Source organism: Nematolebias whitei, chromosome 19, assembly GCF_014905685.2.
Source record: "Nematolebias whitei isolate Nwh7 chromosome 19, NemWhi1, whole genome shotgun sequence".
NCBI classification, from domain to species: Eukaryota; Metazoa; Chordata; class Actinopteri; order Cyprinodontiformes; family Rivulidae; genus Nematolebias; species Nematolebias whitei.
This window is the reverse complement of record NC_056516.1, coordinates 19,342,576-19,356,383: the sequence shown is the minus strand read 5'-3', so window position 1 is coordinate 19,356,383 and position 13,808 is coordinate 19,342,576.

Sequence of the window (13,808 nt, the reverse complement as noted above, 5' to 3'; positions counted from 1 at the left end):
CATGATTTTAGATGAAATCCTACATGTTTGACTGGTTTGATGGAATGTCCATGCTGTGTAGAAATTTATTTCCATGGGGTATGGACAGTCAATTATCAGTGCTTTTGCTTCTTTTTATTTCAATAACATAAAAGATTGTGTCCTCAGAACATAATGTTTCTTTCCAACTCAGCTCATGACGCTATGGAGCCCAACTAATGTTGTCTAAAAAAAAAAATTAAAAAAAAGTAAGTTTTTAATCTGTTTAAAAACTGTGCACAACGCATAACTAAAAATCCTTAGTAATTTCTGTACCACTTTACAATAAGGCTCCCCTTATAGATGGCTAATAAATAGTAGATATGTTGTTCATTTCTCTATTAACACTTGGTAACACATTAATGACTGCTTATTATGCATTAATTAAGGGTGACAGAGACAAAACTGACCCGTTTCTTGCCAAATAGTGAGCCAAATCTGTTCGCCGATATATTTCATCTAGAGTTGTTATATTAAACATTTCAGACTAAGTTACTACCTTGTAAGCACAATAAGCATTCGTAAACCTATTTCTTTATCATATAATATTGTAATATTGGTTTTGGTTGTCAGAAGCAAAAACATGTTGATCCACTCTGAGAAGGTGTTATTTATAAGACTGAGCTGAATACAGCACCTCAGACTGAGGAAGTCTCTCGGATGAAAAACGAAACATTTCTACTTTTTTTTTTTTTTTGTTAGTTTTTTGTTTTGCTTCGTTTTATTTTTTGAATGTCCAGAGGACCAGATTTAACTTTTTTAGATTTTTCCACCTGGATTAATGAGCATGCATCAGAATATAATATTGTACTTTATCACTGCAATATAAGTATCTACAAATAATTTTATATCCTAAAAAAATGGGTTTACAAATGCTTATTCTGTTTACAAGATAGTAACTTAGTGTGAAATGTTTAATAGAACAACTCTAGATGAAATAGGTGTCAGCTTTGGATCACTATTTGGCAAGAAACTGGTCAGTTTTGTCTCTCTGTAACCCTTAATTAATGCATAATAAGCAGTTATTAATGATTTATGAAGTGATAATAGAGGAATTAATAATGGATATATAAGCTATTAGGGGAGCCTTATTGTAAAGTGGTACCATAATTTCTTTAATGTTACTGTGGTGTCACCAAAACAATCCATTAGATTTATGATCTCCTCTTATATAAGGAAACAAAATTAGGTAGAGAAGATTATAAACTAGTTTTTGTGTAATCTTGTTAATCTTTGAAAATTACAGAAAAAAGAATTTGCCTCAAAATTCCTATAATTAAGAAAAGGACGTTGAGAAGGTCAGTCAAGGCATTGTTGAACATTTTAAGGCTTAACTTGAGGTTTAATGTGTACGAAATGCTAACCTCTTCTGACATAAATCCCCATTCATCCATTTCACCCTCCACTGACTAGAATGTAAAATAATTTTTTTTTAAAAAGCATGCAAAACAAAAAAAGACAGATGTCTTTCCTGGACTCTTGAATGTTGTATAATGGGCATCATGGCAACGCAGCGGTTAGAGCTGTCACTTCTCTCTTGGGCCTTTCTGAGTGCAGTTTGCATGTTCTCCACGTGCTCAGATCTCCTTCCACAGACCAAAAACAAGTGTTAGATAAATCTGCAACTCTATATTGTCTCTAGTTGTGAGCGAGAGGTCCAAGGTGAACCCTGCCTCTCAGACGGTGACAGGTAGACACCGGCTGCCCCGTGACCTGGTAAGGAAAAGAAGGAAAATGGATGGATGGATCATTGGATAGCTCACTCATACCTATAGAAAATAATAATATGAAGCATGAGTAGTTATGGAGAAAACTGCATTTATGTTTACAAAAGCCATAAAATAACTTATATAAGCTTAAATAAAGCAAGATGGTTTTAATCAATTATCAAAAAGAACCAATTGCTTATCTTTCAGAGTTGAGTTCCAGCAAATATGTTTTCAAATGAACAGTTTTTTCAAAACAAAATATTGTTTGTTGCTGAAATACAAACGTTACTTTATAGAATCACTTTAATGTATAAATAATAATTAAAATTGGACCAATTTTAGGGTGTACCCATATTTATTTTTTCCTCTGAAAATTGCACAACTACCAAACCAGTCAACACAAAACAGTATGTTGCATCGTGCAGAATTTTTTTCCCCAACATCAGTGTATCATTCACGGCAGCTCTCTGCAGCGTGCTAACAGTCTATCACTTCCAGGCTGACATATTTACGACGCTGATCCAGAGCTTTTTCACTGCTGTACAGATAAGAGAGCCACCATTGCTTCACATAAATGAAATCAGGGACTGTATCTCACACTGGTACATGACAAGTAATGAAATATAGAAGAAAGCGTGCAAACTGAGTGGTTGTGTTACCACTGAAGCTTGTGAATATGTGATGAAGACGATGCAAATCCTCAGCTCAGATAGAATCGAATGCATCCCAGACTGGATTTAGAGTCTTTCTTATATAAAGGTGGAACGTGGAGATTGTCTCAGATTTTCATTTATTGACTGTAACTCTCATTTGAGCCATCATGATGCTGCGTTAAAGAAAACATACATCCTAGACATGTAGTGTATCTGACTTCTATTTAATAATTTCACAAAATGAAGAGAGCATACATTTTATACACCTTTACTATTTTTCTTTGCTAGTTTTGCATGACAATTCAGTTTTTTTAAACTAAAATATTCCAATATTCCACACATAAGTGATCCAGACTGCACCAGGAGTGCTGCAGAGAGCTGCTTCTGCTAATTGCATCATCATGAGCCACTCGTACATTTTTCAGCCAAAAGTTGTATTAATACAGCAACAATCCACTTCTGTTATGGCCCTGCTCTAAACAGCCATTAGCTTATATGTGGGGTCAGAGTTAAAATATATTTCACCAGACTCAAGTCGTTCAAAAAGCTTTCAACAAGAAAAATATTGTGTGTAACCTTTTCAAAGCCTTCACTTTCAAGTCACAAATGTGTACTTTTATTCAGTTCAAACTCATTTATTTACCACAATATTGTGTAAAAATAATTCTCAAGCTAGTGTAAATGTAAAAAAAAATGTGTGTATTTTATTTCTATCTGCAATGTACTCCTTTATCCATCATCTGATGCTCTCTTGTGCCCTGCCAATCATTAACCAGACTATGAAGAAGGTAAGGTTGAAAAGCTCGCCAAATGTTATTTGATGAAAATAGTTTTTCTTTGGAAGATGAGTCATAAGGTTACACGTGGAAAAGGAAATAGAGTTTGCATTTCTGCTTGACAAAATGTGAACGTGCATGCACCCGTGCATGCTTGTCAAACCGTAACAGAACTGTTTGTTTCCGGGAGTTTATGCTGCTAACAAGTATTTGTCTGTAGTCAGACTGAGGCAAGAACCTTGAATAGACAACAGCCTGAGGGAAGAGTGTGATTAGCTACAAGAGGCCAAGTCCTGGACAGACTTTCCCAAGACCTGCTCTGTAATTTTTTTCCTCTTACTGAAGACAGCAGAACAGTGAGTACTGTGAAGCTCCGAATGAAGTAAACAGTCACAGTGTGAAGCTAGGAAAAACACAAGAATACACTTTTACTTGTTACATGTATATATTAAGGAAGAGCACATTTCTGTCAAGAACTACATGTACACTGAAAACATATGTTGCAGTAACATACAGTACAAAGACGTGAGAATAGGTTTCATGGTTACAAGCATGTTTGTGACTCTTTGAAGCAGTCATCCTTTTTAACGCTGATTAAATATTTAACCAATGTTTAATCTTATGGAGCTTTAAAGGAGTTGGGCTATTCACTGCAGGATCCTTAATTTATTTATTTTTTTTTTATTTTTTTTTTATGTTGTTATGGCCATAACGGATAGTAATGATTTTTATTCTATCCATCCATCCATCCATTATCTTAACCCGCTTCTTCCTTTTTGGATCATGGGGGTCACTGGTGCCCATGTCCAGCAATCACTGTGCGAGGGGCGGGGGACACCCTGGACAGGTCTCCAGTCCAAAACCAGACAAACAACCATTCACTCTCTCACTCACACCTAGAGACAATTAAGAGTTACCAATCAGTCTAACATGCATGTTTTTGGTCTGTGGGAGGAAACCGGAGTACCCGGAGAAAACCCATGCATGCACGGAGAGAACATGCAAACTCCACCCAGAAAAGCCCCCGGACCGGGATTTGAACTAAGGCGACCTACTCACCGAGAACTGTGTCACCGTGCTGCCGTGATTTTTATAGTTATTGTTAGTTTTGTTTTTAAGACTCTGAATTGTAGCACTTCAAGATTAACAAAAGGTAAAGTGCTGTAATGATCTGGTGGTGGTTTGAACCAAAATATGCAGGGAGGACTCGGAGAACTCAGGTTAAAAGTAAACAGTTATAATGAAAAAATATATAAACAAAAGGGCAGACATGGCAGCAAATTCTTGTATGAATAATAAGAGGACATAAAGGGGGACAAAAACCAGGACATTGTGCAGGACACGAAACATGAGTCAGGAGTCTTCATGAGAAAATGCCCAGATAAGGAACACAGACACAAACTTATATGGAGAAGATGATAGACAACAACAAACACCTGGGGCCGAGATGAGCTAAATCAGCTGGGAGTGCAGGAGCTGGAGAAAAACAGAGAGATCAGACCACAAGAGGGAGACACACACTAGGAACAGAAAAGGAAATAAGAAGAGAAAACCCATTACTTAGGTCTGAAAGAAAAAAAAAAAAAATTTAACCCTGAAAAATAAACTGAGGCACTTCTGGAACAATGCGTTTTGAGCAGACCAAGTGGGAGACTTTTAGCTATAATATACAACTTTGTGTTTTATGAAAATTAAACAGCATATCAGCGCACATGCCTTGTGTCAACGGTCAAGCATGGGGGTGAAAGGCTCATGATTTGAGTCTGTTTTGCTGCCGCAAAGCCTGGGATAACAGTCAGTAAAATACAACTTTAACTCTTCCCTGTACCAAAATATCCTAAAGTCTGAAGACCAGCCAAACCAAATCACATCAAAAATCAATGACATGACTTACAACGTTAAGAAAGAATCCTGTAAATGAATTAAATCAACCCTGTAAAGACGAATGAGCCTAAATATTTTCACAACAAAAATGGGGTTTAGTCGAATAGAAGAGGATTCCACTTCTGACAGATCATGTTCAAAAGACCAATAACTACAGTGTGTGCATCATTAGTCCACAGGTGGGTCCAGGCAGCTGGCTTGCTTTGCAGAAATCATAGAAAGAAGCCCCATTTTATTTGCCTGCAAAACAATAAAAAAGACAAAACAGCTACAAGTTTAAGGTAATAATAATAAGGAACCATGTCCTCTGGACGTAAATGATGAACAAGGGTGGAGTGACAGCAATAGTTTAGTGTTTTTTTCCATTTCAAACTAAATTTGAGAACGCTCCATGTTGGTTTGTCATGCTTTAATTTCACAAACCTGTTTGACGGGGCATAACTTTCTCATGCAGCAAAACAATGACCCAACACACACCTCTATTTTGTGGAAAGTCACATGGAAAAAGACAGAAGGATGACCTGCTGTATTGCCACAGCTACCTCAAGCTGTCTGAGTAAAAGCTGACCAACAGTTAGAATCTTGAAGCCAACAAATGTACAAATGCTCTCTGGAAATGGCTTAAAACTGCACAGGGGGAAAAACCTGGTAGAATTTATCCATATATACCATCAAGGTAGTGCACAGAATGTGCATACAGAATAAGGCACAAGTGAATTTGCACAAAGATAAGTTCATTTGTTTGTCAGTCTCTTGTCACGTCCTGATTTCTTTACACCTCCTTCTATTATTATCACAAATGGGAAAACTGTTATACTTTTTGTCAGTGGTGGGTGTTTGCCGATGTGCCCTGAAGAAAGTGACTAGAATACAGAATAGGCTTTTACAGTGCTTCTATATACATAGCAGTGTAGTCTACATGATACATGTATACGCAGTATACCCACTAGAAAGTCTTAAGAATTTCAGTATACCCACTTAAACGTGCCCATTGATGCATTACATATTAGGCATGTGTCAATGATACATTAAAAACGGCAGTTAAACACTTCCATAACAATCTATCAATATGCAGCACTTGTTTATTACATTTGCTTATCCAGCGAATTATTGTATAATTAATACTTTGGTACTTACTACTTAATACTTGAACATGTTTTGCTTTGATACTGTTTTATAAAATCTATGACATGTTTTTAATACAAAGCTAACAGTTGTACAAAGTTTGTTGTTCATTGTTACGCTGATGATAGTCAGATATATATATGCCATTAAAAAAGAAAGTTGCCTCCTCAATCAGGCCACTTCTGTTGTGTCTTGAAGACATCAAAGCTTGGATGTCTTTAAACTTGTTAAATTTCAATGAAAAGAAAACAGAAGTGATGGTGTTTGGTCCTAGTGGCTCTTGTGAACCTTGCCCTGTTGATCTGGGCCCTCTGGCACCACATGTAAAGAAAACTGTTTCGAACTTGGGTTTGAAAATGGACAGTGATTTTAAATTAGATTTCCAGACTGGAGCGGTGATCAAGACCAGTTTTTATCACCTCAGACAGCTGGCTAGGGTAAAGCCCATCCTCACAAAACAGCAGCTGGAAACAGTAATCCATGCCTTGGTCACCTCTCGGCTGGATTACTGCAACGCTCTTTACCTTGGAGTCAGCCAGTCCTCCCTCAGACTCCTCCAGCTGGTCCAGAACGCTGCTGCTCGGCTTCTAACTGGAGTCCATAAGAGGGAACACATCACCCCCACTCTGGCTTCACTCCACTGGCTGCCTGTTCATTTTAAAGTTCATTTTAAATTATTTTATTTGTTTTTAAAAGTTTAAATGGTCTTGCTCCGTCTTACCTCTCTGAGCTGCTTCACCATACTCTCCTGCTCGGTGCCTCAGATCAGCTGATCAGCTGCTCCTGGAGGTGCCGAGGTCCAAACGGAGGCTCAGAGGGGACAAAGATTTTTCTGTTGCTGCTCCAAGACTGTGGAATGATCTCCCTCTTCCCATCAGTCGAGCCCCTTCACAGGGAGTAAAAATGTGTTTTTAAAAGAGTTTTAAAAACTGGACTGTGAGAGCAGCTGATCAGCTGATCTTAATGTTTTAACAACTGTCTTGTGTGTTTAAATGTTCTTGATTTTATATGTACAGCACTTTGTTGCAGCTGCGGTTGGTTTTAAAGGGCTTTATAAATAAAGTATTATTAATATTATTATTTATTCAAATATAAGCATCAGGGAAATTTGGAAAGTTTCAATATGTTTAAAAATCTAAATAAATTGACAATTACACTGTTCTTTGATGTGTAAGCACAGTTTACGGACCGATCACGGTAAAGTTAGGTTTGCATTGGAAGTTGGATATGCGCGATCCGTGGTCTTAACGGTGTTCAACGTCCAACGCAAAACTAACCACAGTATACCAACTACAAAAATGTAGACTACATCACTGATTTGTAGTTTCTGTCTCAGGAACAAGTCAGTTTCTCCAAAATTTGGAAACCGTGTAAAATCTGTGTTGGGAGATACAAGCCGTACACCCGTTTCCCTGTTCCTGGTTCCTTCTGTCTGCTGCACCTTTTAAGCTTGATGCTGTTTCTTCCCTCCCTTCTTGACTGAGTCCCCCTGATTGCAATCGGAGTTTTACCCTTCCGGCATTAAGTATGCAAGCCTTGCTGTGCTTTTGCTATCAGCAATCAGCAAATGCCACCGACTCTTACCTTCTCCCTATACACAAAGAGGTGCGAGAAAATGAACACGAAGAAAAACTCAACTCTGGGTCAGAAAAGTCAATGGAGGCTGATGAATAATGGCTTTAATGTGTGTAATCGCATACAGGCACAAGGTGTTGTGTAAAGATGGTGTTCGTAATGGTGCTCAAGACAAAACAGCTGATCACCTTAATTCACATCTGTTGCTGGATTCGTACATCCACAGTAAATATTAGATTTTCCCTGTTAACGCTACAGGTGTCGCATATTCATCAAGATTTAATTTGGGCAAATCTGACTTCTAAATGATTTAAAAAAATAGCGGAAGGGTTTAATTTTTAAAAATCTAAAAGGCTTTTGAAGACTTTTGGACATATCTTTTATGACTGCAAATGAAGGTGGGGGTGTGTTGCTGTCTACACGAAACTCTGGAGGAAAACTGATGCATTCTGAAAGTTCTTGTTTTTTTTTTGTTGAAATTAAAGACGTTTTTTTTTTTCCTGACAGGTGCATGTTGTCCGTCGCTTCGAGAGAACATCATTGCTTTTGCTTTTTTTCTCGATAACAAGCAGGCGTCACAAACAATCACGGTGATGCGCCAAAAGAAGCTTCATTAAAACCCCATAGCAATAAGGTCAACACGCCTGTCCAACTGCTGGAGCGACAATCAGCCTCTATTCAAGATTTGTTCAGATCTGTGCAGTTTGGTAAATGATTTATTTTTTAAATGTGTTCCCTCTCAAAGCAAAAAATAATAATAATAATAATAATAAAGCATACAAGTTTAATACAACTGAAGCTTTTAATCTTCTAAATAACAAGAAAGTTCTACAGAGACATAGCTGATTTGTTAACTGTATATTCAAAAAGTAGACTTTATTCTCTGTTCTAAAATTATAGTATTGACTATTTTAAGGCGATATTGTGTATAACTTGTGTGGATATCAATATCTCACATTTGATTTAAATATTTTGTACGTCATCCAAATGTGTACATTGATTAAAATTCAAGTCATGTTGCTGTGTTTAAATGCAAAACAATTATTTTATTGATTCTTTTTTTTTTTTTTTACTTTTAAACATATTTTTACACCATTTATTTTCACTACATCACACCCATGTGCCAGGATGCAGTTTATTTTTTCTTACACGCATACACTGTTTCAGCTCTGTGACTACCTTAGTTGTCAGTGTCATGTCATCTGTTACCGAAGCACGATCCGTAGTGTTGCTCATTTGCACATGCACTAAAAGGCATATTTTTTGGTCGCATGGATCGCCATCGAATATGTTAGATTAATTCCGTTTATGAATAAGAACTGTCTTAATTTACTTCGAAATAAAACTTTATCTCCGCCAATTTTCATGTTGCTAATTTAAGCCACTCGTATTTCCGTTAAAATCATTGACATATTTACGTCGTGGTTAAAATGATATGCACAGCTTCACCACTGAGCGGCGCTGTTTCACCATAGAAATAATTCATTCCTTATCTTGCAGGGTTTTTCTCATGCAGCCCAGGCTGGGAGTCAGGTCTAATGCGTCGCATATCATCTTAAGCAGTGATTTGTCACAGAAATACGAGTGGCGTAAATTAGCTACATGAAGATCAGTGGAGATAGAGCACGCACTTTTCTAAGTAAATTAAGACAGTTTTTATTCATTAACAACGGCGATCCGTGCGACCCGGAAGTACACTACGGTCAGCACAGAGGTATATCAGCTGTGAATCCTCTTAAACTTCCTGTTCCATGAGGATATTTAATTTCTGACATCAACAGAAAGAAGGCAGGCTATGATATAATGTGTTGTATGAAGGGGGTCTTATAATGCACCAAATGCCTTTTTTACTCCAAAAGAAATGTTACTATATTAAAAGGCTGTTTTCTGAGTTAAAACATGTTCTTTTCTTTAGTCTTATAGTTTGCCACTTAAACCTCATCAAACTGTGGCTGAAAGTGAATCAGACAAAGCTTTGGTAAACGACAGAGCGAAAGAGAAGTAAATTGTGATCATTAGGTTTAAGGTGATAAAAGCACAAAAGTCTTAAAGATAAACCCTGCTCTCCAAATGGAAGAGTCCTAGTGCTGAATCTATTCTGCTGCCAGATCTTTTAACTCCTCGTTTTTGATTTTGTCCCCTGTTGGTAAGGCAACATTTGAGCCCAGGGTCGTGTGCTGCTGCATGTTGCCAAAAAATGCTGTCAGATGCTACGTGCTTTGACAAAACAGCAGTATTTGACCAGCTGGGAATAAAAAGCAAACTGGGTCATTATATTATCTTCTACACGAGCAGCAGCTTCTATGTGGCTGAAGATGGCAAGTGAAGATGTTAACTACCACAGTAACCCTGTGGTCTTTGTTCCATGGCTTCAGAGAGACTAGGTTAGCTGGTTCTCTTCGGTTTCCATTTTTTAGACAGAGCCAGGCTGCTGCTGGCTACTGTACAGAAGTGTAATGAGCTGAACCACTCTAGAGGCCAGTCCACCTTAACCCATTAAAGCCTGATGAAACATATGAGCACGCCCAATCCCATGTTTAATGGGCCTCTCGGGTCTTTAAGGGCTCTGACCTATGATGCTTCCTGTGGTTTCAGGGGACAGATCAGAGATTTCTTTTTTGCTACAGCAGCAGATCCACTGGAAGACAAAGCAGAAATAAGAGCTCAGACTGCAATTTAAAGGTATTGTTGAGAGGTTATGCTTTAAATCCCTGTGGTTAGTGCGCACAAACAAGGATGCAGATTCAAATAAGATACCAGATAGTAATTACTTTTTCTAAAGTTTAAACGTCTGCTTTGTCGAAGTTTGAAACTCGTTTTCTTTTAATCCTTAACGCTAAATTAAGTCCAAATTATAAAAGTGTCTCACCTCAATTCTCGTTAGAAGATCAAATAAGTGCATTGTAGTCTTTTACAACTTTATTCAAAATGTCAAACCCCTCTTTTAAAATAGAACAGCTTTATACATATGGCTGAGCCTCCGCTGTGATAACATTGCACTAAATTGCTTGGGGCCTGATTAGCCCTTCTTAACTTCAATCTGACAATTTGGGCCAGCAACCTTTCATCTATTAATGGATGGCCTTTCATTCTGTATTTGAGTACCCTTCTCTACTGCAATGTGGCATGCACATATCCAGCAGACTAGCTTAAGTACCGCTTTGATCTGTCCACAATAAAGGAGTAGCTTAGGGATAATGGTCAGATCACCTCTTCAACCCTCTCTCATACACTCCCTGCAATATCACTGGCAGTAGTCAATGAGCAAAGTCATTGTATCAGGAGTACCGGTATTATTGGAAAGCATTGTACCAGGAGTAATAGTGGAAAAGGGCAGCACTGAAAAGAGACCATTATTGAGTCAATGACCTGATTATTGTGAGTTTAGGATTAGTTGAGTTCAGTGTTTCAGTGCTGAGTGTAAACAAAGGAGTGTCTCAGAAACATGTTCTTGTGATGCAAGGTTGTAAGTCACCAGGAGAAGCTTTTGCTTCATGCCACACAAGAGCAGCAAAGTTTTTGCTCTTATTAGCAGTTTGACTCCAAAAGATGGACTTGTCCCACTTATTGTGAAAGGCAGACTACAGAGAAGTGCTGTCATTTAGACCGTTTTCCTTGGCCGCCATTTCACTCAGCAGGGATAAGCCGCTTGCCAGAACAGATTATAGCAGGGATAGCGATTATACGTGCTATCAGAGTTTCTGGTGTCCAGGTTAGAAAAATGATCTGACATGCTCCGCTGCAGTCAACCAAACCTCAAAATCCAAAAACATGATGGATGCTACAGTAATTACCTTTTGCTAGCATTGCTGTCAGTTACATCATCAAATTACACACATAGTATTCAGCATCTATAAATGAACATATTACTACTGCGTTTAAATATGTAAAAGGACAAAAACAGCATGTTCCATTGTTTGTCCAACTTGCAAATGCGCTGAAGTTAAGCGTGACATAAATAGTGATCTTCACCTCAGACTTTTGATCAAAAATAAAATGCCCAGAATTATTTTAAGTGTTTTGACAATAACACCAACACTCACTGGCGTCAGAAGCATTTTCAATGTGGGTGAACACACTGGTGGGGGCATCTGAGGGTCCTCCCCCAGAAAAGTGTGAATCCTGCATTCTGGTTTATTTTAAGGGGTTGTTAAACATCTAAATTTACCTAAATAAGTAAACACGATACAATAACTATTTTAGAGAGCATGGCACAAGAAGTAGCCTGACCAACAGCTCTCCTTGTGTGAACAGAGCATGCTCCGCTTCTCTCGTGCATCCCACCCAAGTCAACAATTGCCGGCACTAGCATAGCGCTAAACTAGCGCGCAACACAGAGGTGTCCCCCCACCCCCACCCCACCCCCTCCACAAAAACCCAGACAATATGAGTACCATGACAAGCCAAGTGACCTAAAGGAAACACTGCACCTGGTGTGGTGAGTTGTTGTAGGTAACCAGGAAAACCTGTAGTGGACTTTTAGTGATTTGAGTATTCTCCTATTAATCAACTGGAATGGATTTGTTCACAAAAAAATAGCAACAGCACTGGGTGAACTAATATTTAATGAATATTTTTTTAAAACATGAGGGGGGACATGTCCCCTTCACATATAATTGATGTGACGCCTATGCAAACATTTGACCTCTGATGAAAACTACTGAGAAAAAAACAATTATGGAAAGACACAACAATCACTTAAAATATATAGTTTGATCATTTTCCCCATTAACATTAAAACATGCTGCAAAACCAGTTCAAACTACTACACTACTGCCACCGTGTTTCATAGCTGCAATAAAGTTCTTATCATAAACAAAACTCTCTGTTTTGGACTCATTCATCCAAAATACATTGTTTTAGGAAAGCGTTGCCGGTAGTTAAAGAGTGCAAAAGATTTGTTTCCAGACAGATGAAAGCATTTTTGTTTACCAGTTTCCTAATTGTGGATTTTCTGTTAACCAACATGTGCGAGGCTTTTGTTGCTCCGGGTTCCTTCATGACTTTGTAGACTATTTTATGCTTTGCAGTTTTAAGCAAACCTTACTGGTTGACCCTGTCCCAGAGAGCATCAGCGCTTCAGATTTTCTTTTTGGTCACGGTTGATTTGCTCGGGAATCAGCGGAGTCAGAACCCCTTCAAGGTTATTTTACAGTTTTGATTTGTTTTTACTCTGAGAAGCAACAATGCTTTTCTCCAGAACTTAGACATCTTTGGTAGTACAATGACTTCTCAAAAGTCAAATAAAAAAAAATGCATCAGTTATTTATTTTGACTTTAAGTAATTGGATAATTTCTGTACAAATGCTGCTGGCTTGATTAAGGTTTAAGTCAGGTGGTTCAAAGTGTAACAGCTTAGCATTTTTACCAAACTATATGTACATAACTCACAGGAAAGTCACTTCAAACAGTTTTGCACGCCTCTGCACGGTCGTGAGCGTGCTCAAACAACAACGCTCAGAGGCCGACAGTTTTGTAACGATGGGATTAAAACTGCATACTAAGAACATGGTCCATGTCTTATTTAGTCTTTTTTTTAATCAAAGCACCAACCTGAAGTCAACTAGATCATAAATGGACCTTGTTGCCTCTGATCCTTATTTTTTCTGAGAGAAATGTGCAGCAGCTGTGCTGCTGAACACGCACCAAGTTACTGTTTTGAGGTATACAGACTGGAAAATGGATTACAGGTTAGATTTTTTTACCATTAATGCTTAGTGTCACCTGAGGTTAGCAATGCGAGTACAGATAATAACCCAAACTAAGCTCAAAGTGGTTAGCAGCTGCATTTATTTAACTGGGTTATTTTTGTCTCCTGATTTTTCTTCATGTGAAAGATGGCCATAATATTTCTAACATAGTCAAAAACCCTTTTTTTAAGCACACCAAAGGACCTGTGAATAAATTCTGGATCTATCCCCATCTATTCATTCTTCTAAAATCTTCAACAATAAAAAAAAAAAAAAAGTCAAATAATAAAAATACCCAATAAATGCTCAACAATAACTGGTTTTGCAGCTTTTTGTTCAACACACAGTTTTTAAACTGCATAAATAAAGATGACAAAC